Raw genomic sequence first — 20,885 nt, forward strand, 5'->3', positions numbered from 1 at the left:
AGACAAAAAGCAGAAAAGGAAAAAAAAATCATGGTAAACATAAAAATAATTAAATGTAGAAAAAAATCAGTTAACAAAATTAAAAAGGAGCATACATACACACAAATTCATCAAATCAATCACAAACGTTGGTCACAATATTTCATATATGGACAGAATATACAGAAGTCTGAGTTTCAACATTCAACACAAAAGTGTTTGATAGAAATATAAAAACTCTGGCTCTCTGGATGTTATTTTGCTCAATATATTCTCCATTTTAAAAATGAAAGCATACTTTAATAAACACCAAAATATCTCCCAATTATGACAATTTCACTCAAGTGCCATTGTGTAATTCATTGCAGGGATATGTAAAATGTAATATTTATTTCCATTTAAATGTATTATTTAAATTCATGAAATTTAAATTTATTTCTTTATATGATTTTTTAATGGAATCTGAATCATTAAACATTAATCTTCATGTTGGGAAAAATTACATTCCACTGAGAAAAGGAGTTTGGACACTGACTCTAAACAGAAGTTAAAACATTTATGACGAGTACAAGACCTATTGTTGTAGAATATTAAGTTCAAAATTCAGAGGCAATACTTTGAAATCCATAATAAACCATTCATGGGTTGCAGGTACAATTAACTAGGTTCCTGTTATTAAAGATAAATGTTTTTAAATTAGTATTGTGACATATTTGATATAAACATAAATTGTAATATAATTGTAAACAATTTGAGATTTCGTGTCATTTGGCTGTGGCACCCAGGCTGGCCATTACCTCGAGCTGATGGCGGTGCACTGGCTGGACTACAGGAGGTAACTGCAGATTTGTTGGAGAATCACCAAGATTGTCTATTCAATGCAAGAGGCCTCATTTAGCTTTATTTTTGGCCAGCTGTTGTACTGAGTCTTAAACTAGTATTTTGTTTACTTCCTGAGATCCCAAAGTGGACTTTAGTGTTAAGAACTCATTCATTTGCTGAACTGTTGGTTTTATATTTAGCACAGACTGCCTGACTATTCTAGAGCATTTTCTGGTATCTATCTAATCCATATCAAACCTCCATATCAACATGAACAAAACATCCATCTATTTCTTCCATCCATTTTTATCTGGGCCAGGAGGCTCATAGCAGCGGCCCTTTGACTCCACAGTGAGACAGTAGCCAGGGGACATGGTAGTAAGCCTTCTCTCAGTCTACAAAAACACATGTACAATGATCGCTCACATGCTGAAAAAGAAAACCACTCTCAATCAGGCGCCTTCCAGAAGATATTAAAACCTGTCTGTATTTATCAGCATTCATGATCTCATCAATTTGGACAATATCACCAACACCACTGGCAGAAATGCAGCCCCAAACTAGGACAGACCCTCCACCATGTTTCACTGAAGGCAGCAAGCACTCAGGCACTCACCCATCTTTCTCCAACTCTTTCCAAATTTCAAACTTGGTTTTGCCATGATACTTTTTTCCACTGATCTTCATTCCAATCTTCGTGAGCTTTAGCAGATCTTAGCCTTTTCACTCTGTTCCCATTCCAAAAGTGGTCTCTTGGTTACTACAACGACCACTCCTGATCAAGCCTCTTCGGGCTGTAGAAGGGTCATCTTGGCATCCTGATGAAGCTGCCAGATGCTGAGCCAGGTCCTTGCTGGACTTCCTCCGGTCTCTCAAAGAAGGAACTCTGAGGAACTTCTCATCAGATTTTGAAAGTTCTCTCAGCCTCCCAGTTCTTTTTTGTCCTTGATCTCTCCTGATTCTTCAAATTTCTTTAGAACAGCTTAAATACCACATCTTGAGTAGAATTTATGATTTTATGTCTGTCAAATTCTGTGATCTTTGGCCTTTTCAATGGAACAATTAAAGTTGGTCTTGAGTTAAACTGCATTTCCAATTGTTTATTTGCTTAGCTTGCTTAGGAAGTCTCTGATATTAACACTAACAGTACTGTGTTCAGAACATAGAATAAGCTCTCTGGGGTACATGCACTTTCATGGGATAGCAACCATTTGTGAACACCAGATCTCTCCAGCCATCTTCTCGTCTTCTCCATGCCAAACAGACAGATGCGGTGTGTGTGGAGATGAACTCTTCACAGGCTAATCGTTTGGCAGTCTGTGTGTGTGTGTGTGTGTGTGTGTGTGAGTCTGCACGTGGGGAGATAGAGCATGCATGCTGCGTTTTTAAATACCCTAGCATTAAAAAAATGAAGCGCAATATGTGGCAGCCAGTGTTGCCATTGTGGTGGACTGCCACAAATCAGTCAATGTATGGGAAACACTGGTTACAGAAAGTCACACTATGTCTTTTTTTAACTGTTCCTGTAGACATAGATCATAGATCTACCTTTGTAGAGCAAATAAACTGTAGGAAAGCGAGACAAAAACCATAGTGTTATACTTTGTAAGGAAAGCTGAAGATAATATGAGGCTTTAGCAGTCACATGTAGGTTTATTGGTGGTGTTTAGTCCAGGCAAAAAGTCTATATGCTAATGTCAGAACAAATCCCTCCATTGTCTCTCAGGGATGAAACACTGCCCTTGGTAACAAAAAGGAAAATTTATACTCCATTTGGGTTGTTCAGACTGCTGAAGCATTTTACTATTTTAATGTATCTATGTATAATCTACATGTGCTTATGCAACCTTTTCAGGACAGTGGCCATTAAGTAATGGGAAAATGTTGATGTGAAACAGAGTCATTAAGTCAATAAAATTTTTTATTTGTAGGATAGATATTGTGTTAGTTCTGGTTTCCAAAGTAACAAATTGTCCCAGTTCTAATAATTCAAAGTAATCAGATTTTAATCAAAAATTTTATTATTGTGTGGCCTAATTATAAAAGCTACAATGGCTGATATTTAACTGTTGGATTGTGTTCTTTGAGTAGCCATTAGCTAATATTTTGGGAAATGTAGCTTTAATCATTACCTGTAGTTTTGAATTCTACATAATTTTTTTTGAAAGTAAATTAAGACATGTAGAGTTATAGCAGCAAGTTTCCAGTCTTTTATTGCATCATCGTGGAATTCTGTTACACGCTGATGCTATTACAGTTGCAATAAATTCATTATCTGCCATTTAACAGTTTTGGCACTTGAAAGATTGTCCAATATCTGGGCTTTAGCTCTGCCAAAGACAGATTACCTCAGACAATTTTTTTATTCCAAAAGAAGCCAAAAATGTGGTCCTGGCACTGCATGCCACCCATGGGGCATTTCTCAGGATAAATAAATAAATAAGCCCAGCAAAAACCAACAAAAATGAAAATCCAGTCATGATTTGCCACGAAACACGAGGCTGTCTGCCACCATTTCTATGAGTGCCAAGTGATATTATTCACAAGTTGATGAGGAATTTTCACAGTCAACTGAGAAGAATCCTCCCTCTTTGTTTTCCTTGTCCATCTTTGCAAAATCCTCACACTCAGACAAGCGTGACACTGGGGACTGGATTTATGACGTGTGATATAAAGTGAATCACTGAAATTCCTGGGAACTACAGAGGGAAGTATGGGAGTATGTATACCAGGACTGTGGCCGCTGTGTGTCGTTAATACTTTGTCTAACGTGGGCCTTTTCAGCTGTACAGCTTTAATCCAGTATGTGTGTGTTTGTGGGTCTGTAGGGGGGTTAATCTCCTATTCCCGACCCCACTATTAACCCCCTGCTTTCCTTTCTCTTTTCCTCCATTCTTCTTTTTCCTTCCTCTGTCCACCTACAGAGTCTTCCCCTTGTCCCCCTCAACCCCCCTGTGACACCCTCAAGTCGTACCAATTTCCTTGCCCTCCTACCGACTCTTTCCCTCCTTTTACCCCAGTCCTCACATTCTTTGGCCACTGTTTTATGCACAGACAGAAGAGACAGCAATTTTGTGACAGGAAACGTCTTTGTTTTTCTCAGCAAACTCAGCAGGCAAGAGAAACAATGAAGTTAATAGAACTGCTAGTTGGCAGAGTTGTGAAGACATACAGGCAACCTACAAGATTATTAAATGACCTGAACTGTTACATTTTGTACAAATAGTGAAAAGCCATCATCAAACCCTGATATACCAACAAGTTGAAGAAATATATGTGAAATGAGTCTGATTCTCTTCAATTCACTTGCTGGTCACTGTGCTAACAAGCTCGCTCCTACTGGCCTTGCTAACATGTTTACCCATGCTGATGAGAAAGAGAGGTTCATGCCCAACTCATGCTGCGCTCCTAATTTCAGGAGTAATTTATCATCACTTGAATCCAGCCAGTTTAATCACTTGTGAATTTCTATTAACTAGACTAAAAGAGACTTCAGGTATGAGAGCCCGAAGGCTTTGCTGAATTCCATGCCACTTCTGAGCTGGTTTTGAGGAGTTTTAATTCTGTAAAAATCTGTAATTCTGTAAACGCTGTGAATGCTCATGTAAACATATGATCATGCTCAACACAAAACTATGCCTGCAGTTCTGCGGGGCTGTATTTAGATAGAGCAGCACTTTATGCCTTCAGTTTATGACAGTATGCTAACCTGCAGGGATTCAGACCAAAAATAGTCAATTGCAAGGTAAACAGTAGAAACACTCAGTTGTTGTTACTAAGAAATTCATTGGGGTGGGCTGATCTACTAGTGTAGTATAGTAGATGTCCTTGCTGGACAATATAGCAGCTGTTCTGCAGCAAAACTTGAGCTTGCTTCACCTTTTTTGGCAGATGACCTTGTGTTGTTTTGTCCATAAAGCCTTTTTTTTCCTCTGAGTATCTCATCTTTTTTCAAATTGTACCTAGTGAGGAATAGAGAGTGTGTTGCCGCTGAGAGAGAAAAAAAGCTCTGCACCCAGCACCTATTTTCAAAGCAATCTACCATTTTTCTGCGGCTGCTGGGCTTGTCACAGACAACTACTCATACATTACATAGGGTCATACTGGAGACCAAGAAAAAGGTTGTTCTGGCCATGGCTGTCTGCTGTATGCTTTATCACACAGAAACTGTCATAAGTGAGAGAGAAAAGCCCGTGTGTTGGGGCAGATCGGCTGGGCGATGAATATTGTAGTTGAGTCTTGCACTTTTATCACCCAGTGAGTTGCAAGCTTGTTGTTCTGTGTAGCCAACCTTCTGTTGACATGGCACTAAGTTAGCTAGCTACTGTCAACTAACATGTAGCATTTTCAGTGCTCCCCAGCATCCTGCCAGCACTTTTCTGACAGAAAAAAATGTTTAGCGGACGCAAGGCTCAAAAGTTAACCCTGTTGCCAGGAGAATGTTTAACCTACACAGGACAATTCTGCAAAAAATTCTAGATTTCATTTCATTTGTTTTAGTGTCCATTGCAAATGTTTTAAAAATTCTTGCTTTAACTATGGTTAAACGTATGTTTTAGATTTAGGATACCACAACACTTGAGGATAAAATTGTAAATATGGGTAATGAAAAGGCCATCCCAACAGAAACAACTGCATGACCAACTGTAGTGTAATGGCCATCGTGTACCGCATCTTCTCTGCAGCACACCTGCAAACACTATCATAGCAGGCCATGTAATAATACAAAGGCACAGGACGAAAGAAGTTAGCTTGTGAGACCACAGATAGGTACCACACAGACAGCACTGTGACCGAAGGGAAATGCAGCCCTTTAGGTGGTTGAATCCTTTGATTCATTCTATTTATAAGCTTTTCAATATAAAAGTTGAGATTAGGACAAACAACAAAAGGCATCAGCACAGCCAGTCAACAATGTACGGATGCAGCGAGATATATTGCATATTTACCCTTTGCTTTTTGTCAAAAAATCAAGCCATGGGCCTAATATTTTTGAGAAGGCAGTCAGTGTCCAGGGGTGATTCACCCAAAACTATACGTAACTAACTCCAGACAAAGTCCCTTGTCAAAGTGATAAGGGACTAGTGGGTTAGTTTTATTAATTTGTCCATAGTTTGAGAATCCTAGAGCGGGATCCCAATTCCTCACCACTTTTTTCAGTTCAATTAATTAGTTTTTATGTATTCAGATCATGCTCATTTTAAACCTTATGCTATTTGAATTTATTTTGTTAATTTAATGTACAGGCTTAAGTATTTTTTCAACTTTTTATTTTGTTTGCTTTTATCTTGTGAATTTGTGTCTCTTCACGTATAGCTCTGAAGTCTGCTGTAACTTGTGAATAAATTTGATTATATTTGTTTCAGCAGCTGCAAAGAAGGGAATTGTATTAGTATAGTATGAATGTGGATTAATTAGGGCTTCACTTGATGATTATTTTTTTTCCTGATTAATCATTTGGTCTATCGAATGTCAAGAAATAGTGAAAAATGCTCATCACAATTTCAAAGATGATGCCCTCTCCATTTGGAAAGATACCTCCCAGTATTTTGCACTTAATAAATGAATGAATTACGTTTTATCATATCTGATCATTTTCAAAGCAGCTCAACATTTTAAAAACTATTACTTGTTACATGCTCAAATTGATGCCACTCTCATGTCTGAGTGGGTGATATGACAAATTACAAAACCAAAAACCAAATCACCAACCAGCACCTCTAAACCTTACTAATTAACATGTTACATCCTGAAAACAATTTGTGATTTCACAGACGGGTTAAGTGCAAGACCATTCTTTGACAGGTCCAATGACTTCCTGCAGTCTTGTCGTCACTGTGACATTGCCAGACTACTAACTAAGCACGTCCACTTTATAAAACTTCTGTGATGGTGTGTCTTCTGTTGCTAGTTACCTCTCATTTGTTGTTGTTATTTAACGTGAACCTCTGTCCACCTATGAAGCTACTCACAATCACGAAGCTCTTTTATCAGTCCAAACCACGTGGACATTCCTTTGTCCCTGAGTAACCTTGAACCATGACTACTTCCTTTTCCTGTTGCCTACATCCTGTCTGGTTGTCTTTATTACCACTCCCTGTCTCATCCTTCCTGAACACACGCTGTTCTGATAAAATGACAAACCATCGACTGTCTCAACAATAAAGATGAATGTGAGGGGTATTTCCATCTGGGTTGCTTTCTGGCAATTTTTGTGTTAGCAAAACCTGTAAATAACTATATATGTATATAGTACATGTATTCATATTAAGAGAGTAGGGAAAGCAAAGAGCAAAGGCTACCCAAAATGGCCAAATAGATATGATTCCAAAGATGTCTGCTCATTACTTGGATTGTGGATTGAATTTTTTGGATTATTTTTTGTTGACTGTATGCATTCCAAATACAGAGACAGTAATATGAATTTGATCTCTCCTTTGCAGGTATAACAGCTTCCACTCCTCTGGGAAGGCTCTGAAAGGCACAAGATTTTGGGATGTTTCTATGGGAATTCTCTGCCCATTCAAGCAATAAAGCATTTGTGAAGTCAGGCAATGATGTTTGACAAAATGGCCTGGCTCACAATTTCCGTTCCAGTTCACCCAAAAGGTGTTCAATGGGGTTGAGGTCAGGGCTCTGTGTGGGAACGTCAAGTTGTTCCAAACCAAACTCATCCAACCATGTCTTTATGGAGCTTTGCTTTGTGCACTGGGGCACAGTCATGCTGGAATAGAAAAGGGCCTTCAACAAACTGTTGCCACAAAGTTGGAAGCATAGTATTGTCCAAAATGTCTTGATATGCTCAAGCATTAAGATTTCCCTTCACTGGAAGGAGCTGAGCCCAACCCCTGAAAAACAGCCCCGTAAAGGGGTGTGTTTGGATACTTTTGTCTATATAGTGTAAGTTAGCTCCATATTACTTTTTTTTTTTCTTCATACCACAGAAACACTCCAAAATCTTGTGGAAAGCCTTCCCAGAAGAGTGGAAGCTGTTATGGCTGCAAAGCTGTCTGTGTATTTAGAACGCAAGATCAACAACACAACACCCTCATGGCTATACTTACGCAGATGGTCTAATTTTTGCTTTTTATATCAGCTGAGAATTATTAGGTTGGTCAGAACTAAAATCCAAAAGCAGACACTCAGAGGCAGCAAGTAGAATAAAAAGTGTTTACTGAAGAACTCAATAAAGTCTTTTCCATTTCACACAAAAACCAAGAGGGCTGAATAACACAAAAGATCTGACCTGGGGATTTTTACAGAAGGCTTGGACAGCAGGTGAGTGCATGTGGTCAGGAAAACTGTCACATAAAATGTTAAATCAGGCAGGGAAGCTCTTTAAAAACTCTGGAGTGACACCACAAAACTGTTGAGGATCAACTGGCAAACATAGTGAGGCAGGACCGGTCTTTAAATACAGCAGGAACAGGGTGGAGATGATTGGCCAAATCAGGAACAGGTGTGTTGGGTCGTGGAGAACAGGTAGGAGATAAGGACGGCCCCGCTCTGCTCTGGATTGGCTCCAGGTAGTACATACCCACACTCACACAACACACAGAGAACAGAAGGGAGGGGAGGAAAAACACATGGAAGTTTCCATAATCCTAACAAGGATGTCCAACATACAGTAGTTGCATTTTCTTCTTCTGTTAAGTTCTTATACATTAGGCCATCATTATTATTGCAGTGCTAGAAACAAAGGCAACCAAATATATTTAGGTTATTGAAGGTGCTTCACCTCTCAGGCCTCTTAAATTCTAAGATTACCATGACAACCATGACCCAGATGACGCTATCATTATTATTGTTTAAGATAACATTCAACAATAGTTTAACTGCTGTATGGAAATGCTGTTGAGATGGTGGGTCAGTTGTAGCTGTTGCCTCGCATAGCCTTGTGCCTCTTATATGGTGGGCTTAACATACATTTTTGAAAACAAATTTGCACATGATTACAAATATAATCATCTTCATTGTCAGCAAAAAATTCAGCAAAAAACTGTCTTAGTGTACTACAGAGTGGTCATCGGTACTCATCGGTACCCAATACCTTTATGGTGTCAACCAAAATAACATAGTACCAAGTCGTATCACAACTTCTCTGGTCAAACGATACCTTTAAATAAACAAGTATTTGCATGGTTTTGCTAGCAGACAATGGTGATCTACAGTTTTTCTATTTAATGTGCACAGTGTATTTGATAAAGCTGGCAGTTCTGCATATCGAGATATCAAATCAAGTACTCTGGGACTGATGCCACTTTCATGGTACTGGTATTGGTAATGGTTTAGGAACTGGTACTGGTATTGTATTTTTTTCTTAACACTCATCCAAAGTCCCTGACAAATTTTTTGCAGTTCATCAAAGTTTTTTCTTGTGACAGTGATGCGTTCTCTGGGAACTTTTTTGAGTAGCTTTTTACTTGCTGGCAAAAGTTAAAGTCAGCAAAGTGAAGCCTCTCATAACTCGAGTAAAACTGATTATGAAATGAAAAATACTGGCTTACTTTGGGTGGGCATTCTGCTCAACTTTGACTACAAGTCTTGCAGGAAAAAATCATTTTATTGAACAACCTCTGAAGTTGCCATGAAAGACTCAGGTTCATTAGCCATGCTCTCTGTGGGAACCGGGCGTCTTACTTAAGCTGTGATCAGTTACTAATAGAAAAACCGGCACCACCAGCTCTGACATCCAAGATTTGAGAGCTAGACAGAAAAATGAATTACATTCAACGATCTATGAAGTCAAAAATCCAACCCATAAAACAAACAATTAGCAAACATGTTGTGAAAAGTAAGAAACAGTAAGAAAAGTTTGTTTCAGTTTAGCAGCTTTGTACCAGAAAGATGTTTATCAGCCACTTCTGACAGCTCAGCTGTTGTGGTGTCCTTGAAGGCATCAACAGAAAGGAGCTTTGAAAACGGAGTCCACCAGAAACCCCATTACCTGTGCAAGTAAGGATTTTCAATATGGTGATGGAAAACACATACACAGCATTTTTTTTTTTTTTTTTTAGGAACCATGGACTGGTGACTAAAGACAAAGTTGCCAGTTTGCTTAAAGTCTTATGATCTCCAATAAAGCTTTGCAGTGAGGCACTGGAATTCATTTACGGCAGAAAGAAACACATCCTTTGTGTGGACTTAAATGAATTTTGTGTAAATTTTGTGTAATAATTTTGTACTAACTATAATATGATATAAGAAATGAAACAAAATTGTGGACATTAAGAGCAATGGTGCTGTGTCTTGCACTGTGAACCTGCAGCTGTTTATCACAGTCCTGCTGAAGGACCTGGTGGAGTCACTGGCCTCTGGCAGGTATAGTCACATCTCATGACGGTCCCACTGTCACCTGATGGGTTTCAAGTTAAACACTTAGAAAGTGACCTCAGTGACCTGATTAGACAATGTTCTGTCTGATATTCTGCTGGACACTGTGCAACTGTGAATCTGAGCACTGCACTTACACAGAATTTGGACCTACTCTTTCCTGAGTATTCCTCTATTCCACCACATTTCAGAGGGAATTTGTGTGCTTTTTACCTAATGAAACATTTTTTTTGACCACTTTGTGTATCTGTTACTCTGGCATTCAAGATTTTATGTGCAAAACTAAACATAAAAAATGGAGGAAATGTGTAATAGCACTTTAATCAGTGGGAACCCTTCTTGTGTGTCATGTGTATATTCTTTGTCTGGCCTTTTTTTTATGTATCTTTGGATTTGTGTACTGATGGTATCACTCTTTCATGTGTAAAGTAATATACATTGAGGCTATAATCACATCAATGATAAATGTTCATACAACAACATAACATATATCCACCTCCTATTACTTCTATCCTATTCTGTCCTCTCTTTCTATCACCTTCTATCTTATGTCTATTTTCCAGTATACATCAATTAATAATTATGGGCACTTCCTGCTACAGAAACACAGCAAAGCTGCTACTAATCACACTATTAATGTATTTGATTGTGTGTTGTGACATGCTTCAGCCACATTTATTAATACATTTAATAAATCAATGATCTCACTTTGCTGCATCACAATCAGAGCACTCCAGCATTTCACAAATCAAGGATCAGGTCCTGACATGTTTGACGTGACTGCAGGAAGTTAAGAAAGGAGAAGGTGGAGGAGCTGGGAGGAAGTAGAGGTGAGGAAGAAAGAACAGTGTCAGTATTTAGAGTTTTCCTGGAGAAAACTACAGATAACAGCCTCTCTTTCTTCCTCTTCATGTTTTCTCACTTCTTTTCTGTCTCTCTTTTCATCTCTCTCTCTCTCTCTCTGCCCTCCCACCGCAGTCTAGCATTGCATCTTTCACACTTTCTTTTCTACTTCTTATCTGTAACCTCATTCAACCCCAACCACCCACACAAACAGACAAACAAAGACACACAAATGCAACAAAATGTTTGGAAAAAGGTGAATTGTTCAGCTCTCTTTTGTTGTGACTGAGGTAAAACTTTTTTTTTAATCAATATACTGTTAAAACAGAAGTAAATTGTGTTCATTTTGCTTTCAAATGGACCTTGATTGATTTTAAGCTAAAAATGACAGGACGACTCATATTATCTTTACAATAAATAATAATAGGAAAAGAACTTTTCTGAACAAAATTACATAGAGCCAAGACAAAGAACCAAAACAAACTGTAATAACAATCAGTTTAATCACACACAATTTAATGAAGAAAACAAGCAATAAAAAGCTGTTTCAAAAAGGTGGGTTTCTAGTTGATGTGTATCAGAAAATAAAGAAATAGTGACCGTGTTCACCATCCATGTTTAGCACGTTAACAAGCCAGCTGAGGCTGTGGGGAATGTCATCAGTTTTGCAGGTATCAGGCTGCTCTGGAGGAAAAGTCAGGGGATTACCAAAGAGATTACCATTCATCCTGAGGGGAATGTGTCTTTAAATTTAATTGCAATCCCTCTAACAGTAGTCAAGACATTTCAATCTGAGCCAAAAATGTCAACCTGCTAGTGGCACTACAGGAAAAGTCAAAGGATCACCAAAGTCATTAACATTACTTTGAACTAAACCGTCATGTTTAGTATGTGCAAATGAATGCACCGTGAATGCAAAAGGTTGTGCAGTGTTTGTTTTGATGCTTTCATGGTTTGTTGGCAAGAGGACTTGTTTTGAATGTTGCCATGTCTCGTCTTTTAAACGGTCTTCTAAAAGCAGTTAAAATAAGAATAAGCAAGAATAAAAAACAATCAAGTTTCTGATCACATGTACCGCACATTTATCTAGAGTCACAAATGAAGTGCATACAGCGCTGCATGTATTCTCTATCTATGAAAACAATGGGAAAACTGAAACAGAAACTGTCTACTGCTAATATGTATCATAGGGCACAGATCTACTTTCTGCAACATCTTTGACCTACTGACCTAATTTGGCTACACTGGTAGCTTATTCACTTACTTACTTATTATTTGCAACCTGTCTTACCTTGTAACTCTCTTGTGTCCCTATTGGCTGAGGTGTTAAGGTACTGACCACCAGCTGCAATGTCCCTGGTTTGGCCTGGGACCTTGATACATATCATTTCCTGACTGTGTCTTCCCTCATTCTTCCCTTCATTCTCTCATTCCCTCCTCAAAAAAAAAAAAAAATTGATGGCAGTTTTACCAATGTTACCAAGAGAGCCTGTTGGTGTGTAATTTATTCAGGTGAAATGCTATGAAATGAAAAGTGTCCCTGGTTTTAAAGATCAAATGGCTAAAAGCAATTTACAAAACACTAAAAGCCATGGATAAACAATTAAAATGGGTAGTTAGAAGAATAAATGATTATTAATGACTACTAATTACTGAATTAGTAACCAAGTCAGATTAACAGCTGAAATAGTTAAACAGAAATGACAGATAAGTAGTTAAAATTGATCAAGCTAAAAGTAGCCGAGGATAAACAGTTGAAACAGTTTGCTAACGCATATGCTCATGTTCAACAAAACAACAGGAAGATGATGGAGCAACGGGCAAAGGGCAGATTAAGTTGTCTTGAATATTTCCAGGTTTCAACCAGTGCTTCTGTGGCAGCTGAAGCTGCAAGAAAGGATCAGGAAGGGATAGCTGCAGAAATGAACAGAAAGATGTAGAAGAGAGAGGGGAGTGCAGCATTATTGTCCAGCTATTTACATGTCACACTTGGCTATGAAAGTTTTGCCACTGGAGTGCCAATATATTATTATTTAGTCATTCATTCAGGGAACAACTGGTCTATTTGTGTTTAGTCCTTTTGGCAGCAAGGACTGGCGTTTTGCATCTGCAGGCTGTGCGCCTCAACTCCACCCTCCGTCCTCTGACCAGCTAATCCCCACAGATTCATTAGCAGCTCTTCCTTCTTGACTCTTAAATGTCACACAGAAAATAGACAGACAGGAGGGAGGAAATGAGAGCAGACAGACAAAAGAAAAGGTACTAGAAATGGAGCAGGGGGAACTCTTTCAATCTTTAATTAACTATTTCGCTCATCACAAATATGAATATATATAATATGAAAGATTAATTATGTTCATCCTATCTCTCTGTTTAATTAATTCATTGACACATAACACAAAGCTTGAATGTGACCCGGACCTGAATCCATTGGACCATACACCGGTGTCTGTTCACATTTATACACTATAATGACAAATAGCTTTTGCTCTGCATCAGTCCAATTGCAAAGACATTCCATAGTGTTTTTTGTCTCTGAATGTGACTAACCAGGGTATCACATCGTGATAGTTTTTTATTTCGAGATTATGTTTTGAGTTTCCATGGGTTAATTCTAATATGAAATGAATGAAGGCAAACCAATGGCTGCCTGCAAGTTATAAAACAAATACATTGGGAAAAAAAGCATTAAAAGATCTCAAACACAACAAAATGTGAATGATTTATGTTGCGCAATGTGGATATTAATTGAATATCATGTAGCATGATAGTTCAGTTCAGTAACATTACCAGTGTGCAAAACAGTAAAGAGATTATTAACTGCTTTTTACTTTGATTATTGAATAAAAAGCTGCGAAGTCTTAAAATGGGCTCTGAGTGGTTTGCTTAAAGTGGAAATAGACAGATTTTATCCTTAAGCTTATCATGATCAATCAAATCGATTGCACGCATGTAATGATAGCCATAGAAAAATGACATCTGTGTTTATGTTGGTTCCCTGTAAGTCTCACTTAAACGATGTTATACTGTCTTCCACCTGGCATTTTTCTCAGAAAGATTAAAGGCTCAGTTGATGGCGCCAAGGAAGTACAGCCGGAAAGAGGAAGTAACAAAACCTTCCTACTTTACCAGGTGTTTTTACCAAATCTTGTGCATGCTTGAAGTGATGTAAAAACAAAGCTTATGAGTGTTGCATTTGTGTATACTCTTCTTCTTCTTCTTTTTCTTCTTTTTACGAGTAACTGCTTGGCCGTTCCATAAATATAGAATGCTAATTTAATCTCTCTTCTCAGGCACCTGCCCACCAAAGCTGTTAGAGAAGAGTACGCTCTTGGAATAGTGACAGTTTTCCCATCCCTCAAAGACCCATACTCCAAGAAAGGCTATATATAGTCATTATAATTGTGCTCTTTACAATTTACATAATTTTCATGTTTTGGGTTGTTGGGTTCTGTGTGCATTACAGTGACATTTAAATCATTTTCTTTAAGAGATGAAAATGTGGTCAGTAGTGAAATGCTTGAAATGTTGTCAAAAGATGTTTTCTCAACAAGTTGGGTTAAAGAAGTTCGTGTGGAGTACAAAGCTGGACTTGTTGTTTGCAGTTTAACGGAGGGAGACATGGCAAACTTTTGTCAAATACTTGATATACTTCTGGTTGAAGATGACATTTTTTTTATTGACACACAAGCTATTTACAGAGAACTTTGATGAACATCACCGTGCCTTCAAAGTATTACCAACTGAAGAAAGGTGTGTAATAAAAATAACTGAACTTAAATGTCACAAACCATTTGATATTCAAAGCTCACATGGTGCTGCAGATGAAAATTTGTACATTATACCTTCATTCATTATGTTTTAATTGACTGCATGGGAAAAAGCCTTAAAATAAATGTTGTTTTTGAAAATGTATTGTTTTTCTTGTGTCATTTTAATTATTATTGTATTATCAGGTTATTATTATTATTTTTCCGTTGTTTAGTGTTAATTTAACCCAGTTTAGTGAGTCAAAAAAATAAACTCTGAGACAGTGTTAAATAATTAACTATTTTAAAATGTTAATTTAACTCTGTAGAGTGTGGAGCTATATAAACCCTGAAAAAGTGTTAAAAGCAACTCTGTTAACACCAACACTCCAGTTTTTGCTGTGTAGTACTGAGACCAGAGTTTCTATTTAGTTTAATTATAGTTGTTTCTTTCCATCTCTCTCTTTCTCTTTCTTTCTCTCACCCAAGTGGTCAAGGCAAATGGCTGGCCACCTAGAATCAGGGTCTACTCCAAGGTTTCTGCCCTCTAAGAGGAAGTTTTTCCTCACCACTGTTGTCAAGTGTTTTCTTATGGGGGTTTTGTTGGGTCCCTCTGTCCTAAAAATTAAAGTAAAGACTTTGGTCTAGACCTTCTCTAATTGGAAGGTGTCATGAGATTGTGTAAGTATCATGACATGAGGCTGGGCGCTGGGAAGCTAAAGTGATGTTAGAGAAGGTTGGCAAGTATTCTTATTAACTATAATTACACATCACTTATAGTGATTATTGACTAGGCTTTTCATTACTAAAGGTTTTAAAATTTAAATTATGGGAAGTGCATTTTAAAAAAATTCTGTGTTCTCATTCGGATCCTACTAATGTCTATACCATGGACAAATCCTTGCTCTATAAACTGGCTCATATCTCAAATAGTGATGAGCTACGTGCGGGAAGCTGCACACTTTACCTCAAGCTTCCGCTTCATCTACATGAATATCATCCATTCCGTCCTCCTGTCTGTGGCGACATTCATTCAGCTCACCTCTCCTCATATTATGTCAGTGGACTAAAGAAATGCATATGGCTAGGTTTCCATGGGTAAAAATCTCTACTGTGATATGATGAGGACTGTATCTTATAGGATAGAAAGAAACTCTCTCTCTCTGTGAGTCGTGTTTCTCTGTGGCATAGTGCAGTAAATGCCTTCACAATTACAATTACAGATGGTAGCGTAGGGCTGAAGCTGTTAAAGCTCTCACCTGGTTGTTGACAATGACTACAGAGTAAAGTTCACGACATGTTCTGTGACAATGGTCCAACAGTGAACTGAGGACCTGTAACAGACCAAAGAAGCTGAAGTGCCCTAAGAATGACTCACATCAAAACCAACAAAGAGCTCATGAAGGGAGAGACCTTTTGAATTTACTTAATTTTTTACTTTAATTTGAAGCAATACTGACAGGTGCTTATCGTGAGGTCTGGAGTAGAGTCAAAGGTTCAAACTGAGATATCATATTTATTCAAAATTTCCATTACCAGACTCAAGCAACCTATCTGATTGGCTGCAGAATACAAGATTATACTCTGCCAGATTGTTTGCAAATGTAGTTAATCTTGATTGTGGTATGATGTTTTTAGCAGACTTTCTTTCCCAAGTGAGCTGAAAGATGGCAACACCAGTGCTAGTGCAAGTGGTGACTTCTTGCTGCTGTTCATGTTAGTGTCATCAATAGCTGCTGTGAATGAGTTTGTTACATTTGTCAGTTTTGCTAAAAATGTTTTACTTTTCTCTGGATTCCCCGTTGTTTCAGCACTGCTGGCTTATGTTCACTTCACTTTTCTACAGTCTGTAAGACATGCAGAGCCATTTCTTGGCTGCTTGTCTTCCTGAATTATTTCTGCAGATGCACAGTAAGATCATGAAATAGTACAATGTAGTTGGGACTGCGTGGTGGCTCCTGAGACACTCATAAATGAGTATTCTCATGCAATAGTAGTGTATTGACTTTTTAAAAAAAGACACAATTAATTAGCAGAATGTAGAAAAGAAGAAAAAACATCTTTCTTAGCTGTATTTTTTAAGACATTTTATGGTGCCCTCTATTGCTTGGAGCTAAGTCAGTTGCTGACCTTTGCCTAATTGTAAAGACTACCTTTGGTTAGTTTAAGGAGAACTTCAAATGGAAACATAAGTATTATTCAATTCAGTTTCAATTCAGTTTATTTATATAGCGCCAATTCACAACAAAAGTTATCTCATGACACTTTCCAATTAGAGCAGGTCTAGACCAAACTCTTTAATTAAATTGTAAAATAGAGAGAGCCCAACATTCCCCCTTGAGCAAGCACTTGGCGACAGTGGCGAGGAAAAACTGCCTTTTAGAAGGCAGAAACCTCGGAGCAGACCCCGGCTCAAGATGGGCGGCCATCTGCCTTGACCGGGTGGGTTGAGAGAGAGAGAGAGAGAGAGAGAGAGAGAGAGAGAGAGAGAGAGAGAGAGCAGGAGAGCGACAGAGAGAGCAAGGGAGAGAGGCAGAGGGGGTGGGGTGTGAGAGAAGGAGCACACAAGCAGAGATGCATAGCAGCAGTAATAATACCAGAAGTATCGAAATGTAGATAATGATAATGACAATGAAGTATACAGAAGGTATTATGGTGATTTTGATAACAATGGTAGTGACAATAATGGTAGTAGCTGTACTGAGTCTTAACAGATTTAAATCAGATTATGACTAAACAGTAGTAATTGCAGTAGGTTTTGAGCAGGACGACAGCAGGACCGCAGCAGGAGGTCCAGTCATGATTGCTAGGAATCTGCGGGACAAGAAAGCACAGGGACTCCAGGGAAGAAGTTGAGTTAGTAATATGCATTAATGGGACATGAATGTGTGCAGAAGGAGAGGGAGAGGAAGAAAGAGCTCAGTGCGTCATGGGAGGGCCCCCGGCAGTCTAAGCCTATAGCAGCATAACTAGGGGCCGGCCTAGGCCAGCCCTAACTATAAGCTTTATCAAAGAGGAAAGTTTTTAGTCTACTCTTAAATATAGAGAGGGTGTCCGCCTCCCGGACCGAAACCGGAAGATGGTTCCATAGCAGAGGAGCTTGATAACTAAAGGCTCTGGTTCCCAGTCTACTTTTGAGGACTCTAGGAACCACAAGTAGCCCTGCATTTTGGGAACGCAAAGTTCTGGTGGGATAATAGGGTTATTAACTCTTTAAGATAGGATGGTGCCTGACCGTTCAGGGCTTTATAAGTGAGGAGGAGAATTTTAAAATCTATCCTGAATTTTACAGGTAGCCAATGTAGAGAAGCCAGAACAGGAGAAATATAATCTCTCATGCTGGTTTTTGTGAGTAATCTTGCTGCAGCGTTCTGGATTAGCTGGAGAGTCTTTATGGATTTACTGGGGCAGCCTGATAGAAGGGAGTTACAGTAATCCAGTCTAGATGTAATGAATGCATGGACTAATTTTTCTGCATCTTTCTGACTCAGGATGTGCCTAATCTTTGCGATATTTCGGAGGTGAAAGAATGCAGTCTTTGAAATATTTGCAATGTGCGAGTTAAAGGACATGTCCTGGTCAAAGATAACTCCTAGATTTCTTACAGTGGAGCTTGAGGCCACGGCTAAGCCATCTATCAATGCAATATCACTGCATAATTTATTTCTAAGGTGTTCGGGGCCCAGAACAATAACTTCGGTTTTGTCTGAATTGAGAAGTAGGAAGTTGCTGGTCATCCAGGTTTTTATGTCTTTAAGACATGCCTGAAGCTTGACTAGCTGATTTGTTTCATCTGGTTTCATTGATAAGTACAATTGCGTGTCATCCGCATAACAATGAAAATGTATGGTGTGTTTCCTAATAATATCACCAATGGGGAGCATATACAGGCTGAATAATATTGGCCCAAGGACAGAAATTATGTATTATGTCTGATATATTACCTCAAATTATGTCACTAATTTGGGACAAAAGTTTGAAAATGGAAAACAATCTGGAGATGAGGACTCAACAGATACCACGACACACCGCTTTGGTACACACTTTAAGACATAAACGCCGCCAAGTTGGGTCTCAGTTTTAGACATGTATCAGATGCCATCACATTGTGTCCTCCCAGCTCCATCTCCATCAGGTCTGAGTACAGGAATTAATCAGCAACCACATCAACCCCATATGGATGTAACAGTTTCATTTTTTTTGCTTTGAGAAAAGATAAACAAGTTTGTTTGCTTGGTGTGAGAGATGCATTGGGGAGCTCCTCAAGTTCTCATTAAATTCACGGCTGAGGCAGAAATTCACATGATATAGCATGATTGTGTCAGACAGTGGGGCTGGTGCGGTACGTGTGGCACTGCTTGTTTCCAGCTGCTGATGGCTGCAGCCTACTGACAGGATGGAAAACGTCAGCAGAGATGACAACAGCAAATGATCCCTCACACAGAGAAACAACAGAGCAGAGGTGAAACTGTGATCTATTTCTCTCTCTGTCTGTCTCCTCTCTTTTTCTCTCCAGTTTACTCTTCACCTCATCCCCTCGACAATCTAGGTCAGCCTGTCAGTGTGACTGTCTCTCCTCCATCCATCCATCCATCTATCCATCCATCCTGCAGAGGAATACAACACCCACTGCTCCTGTCAATCACACACTGATTAGTCTGGCATTGTCATAGCAAGTGTCAATCATTTTGTCTGCATATACTTACCTGCCCGTCTGTCATTCAGTCAGTACATGTATAAAAGTATCAGGGTGAGAAATGTACTGTAACTATCTTTGGTCTAAAATCAGATCATGTGGCCGGTTCACAGCCACGTTTATGTCATTATGAGTGATTTCTACATTATATGCATTGGGCTGGTCAAGAAACTACAATTATCACTTAAATTAAAAGAGTTTGTATGGATTGTACCAAACATTAAAACAACTGTATCTGGAAATCAGCAAATTATGTCTGCTAAAATGCAGCTGATCCTCTTCAGAATATATCTGAAATTGTAGTTTGTGCAGTAATATCAGGAGCCATCTGTCATTTGCAGCTCTTGGAAGCCATCAAAACACATTTATGAGAGGAGCTAGGACAGTGTGTATAAAGATGGGTTGCATCAGTCAGAGGTTAAAAGCACTGAGAAAATACTTGTTACCAGATTTGACTGATGACAAATAGCCCAGTCACAGCCTTGTGTGTTTGGTCTGGTATAATAGTATACTGCTAAAATAACACCCAGTTTTCTTGCAACTACTTGTGCTTTCTTGTTAGTTTAAACATAGCTGGACCAAATACCTCAGCTTTATAATGAAGAATGATCAATGATGGTCTTTTTTAGTCAGTTTACATTAAATATAGCTCTTCACTTACATAAAAATGTAAAGCTGTTAAAGGGAGTTTGTATTAGAGTACTAATGTCAATCCGACTTCAGCATTGCACTTGTTTTGTCTTTGTAACACTTACAACTGAAGACTTCATGAATTATTGCAAGAACCCTTAATTAATGACTTAACATTGATAACTGTAGAACTGATTGATTGTTGCACAGTCTTTGACCTCTAAAATTGCAGATGACTGAAAAGTTTGTGTACCTTAATAAATGATTTAATATTAGTGACTCGACTGAGAAAGATACTCTTATTACCACCTTTTAATGACTCATTAAAATTACAACTGCAGAAAGTGAGAAACTAATTAGTTTTTATTAACGCTTTAAACATTTGTTACTTTGGTTAGATGGGTGTAGTGTTAGAAGCTAGTTTGAAGCCTTTCTCAGCCCTCAGTTTTCAGGGTGGGCAGTGTATCTGTCACATTCCAGCATTTTGGGACAAGAGCACAGATGAGCCTCGACTGAGATAAACTACAGCAAGATTGCATGTGGGCTGCTTCCCTCGAAGTTGTACAGTGGCCATTGGGATTGGGCTACTGATACGGGAAACATCAGTTTGTCAAGGGTTGCAGCCAGGTGGTGGCACCACTGTGATGTCAGTGGCAATGAATAGGTGTCGATGTGGGTATCATTTCACCTTCTGGAAAGTAAAATCAGTCTTATTTAGGATGAGCTTGAGATTTTTCAAACTTTAATAATGGCTTAGAACTGATAGATAAAGCAGTAGAACGGTTTAATTATATTTTAATAAAGTCATTGGGTAAAATTTACAACATCTGTTA

Source organism: Scatophagus argus, chromosome 13 (assembly GCF_020382885.2).
Source record: "Scatophagus argus isolate fScaArg1 chromosome 13, fScaArg1.pri, whole genome shotgun sequence".
Taxonomy (NCBI): Eukaryota; Metazoa; Chordata; class Actinopteri; family Scatophagidae; genus Scatophagus; species Scatophagus argus.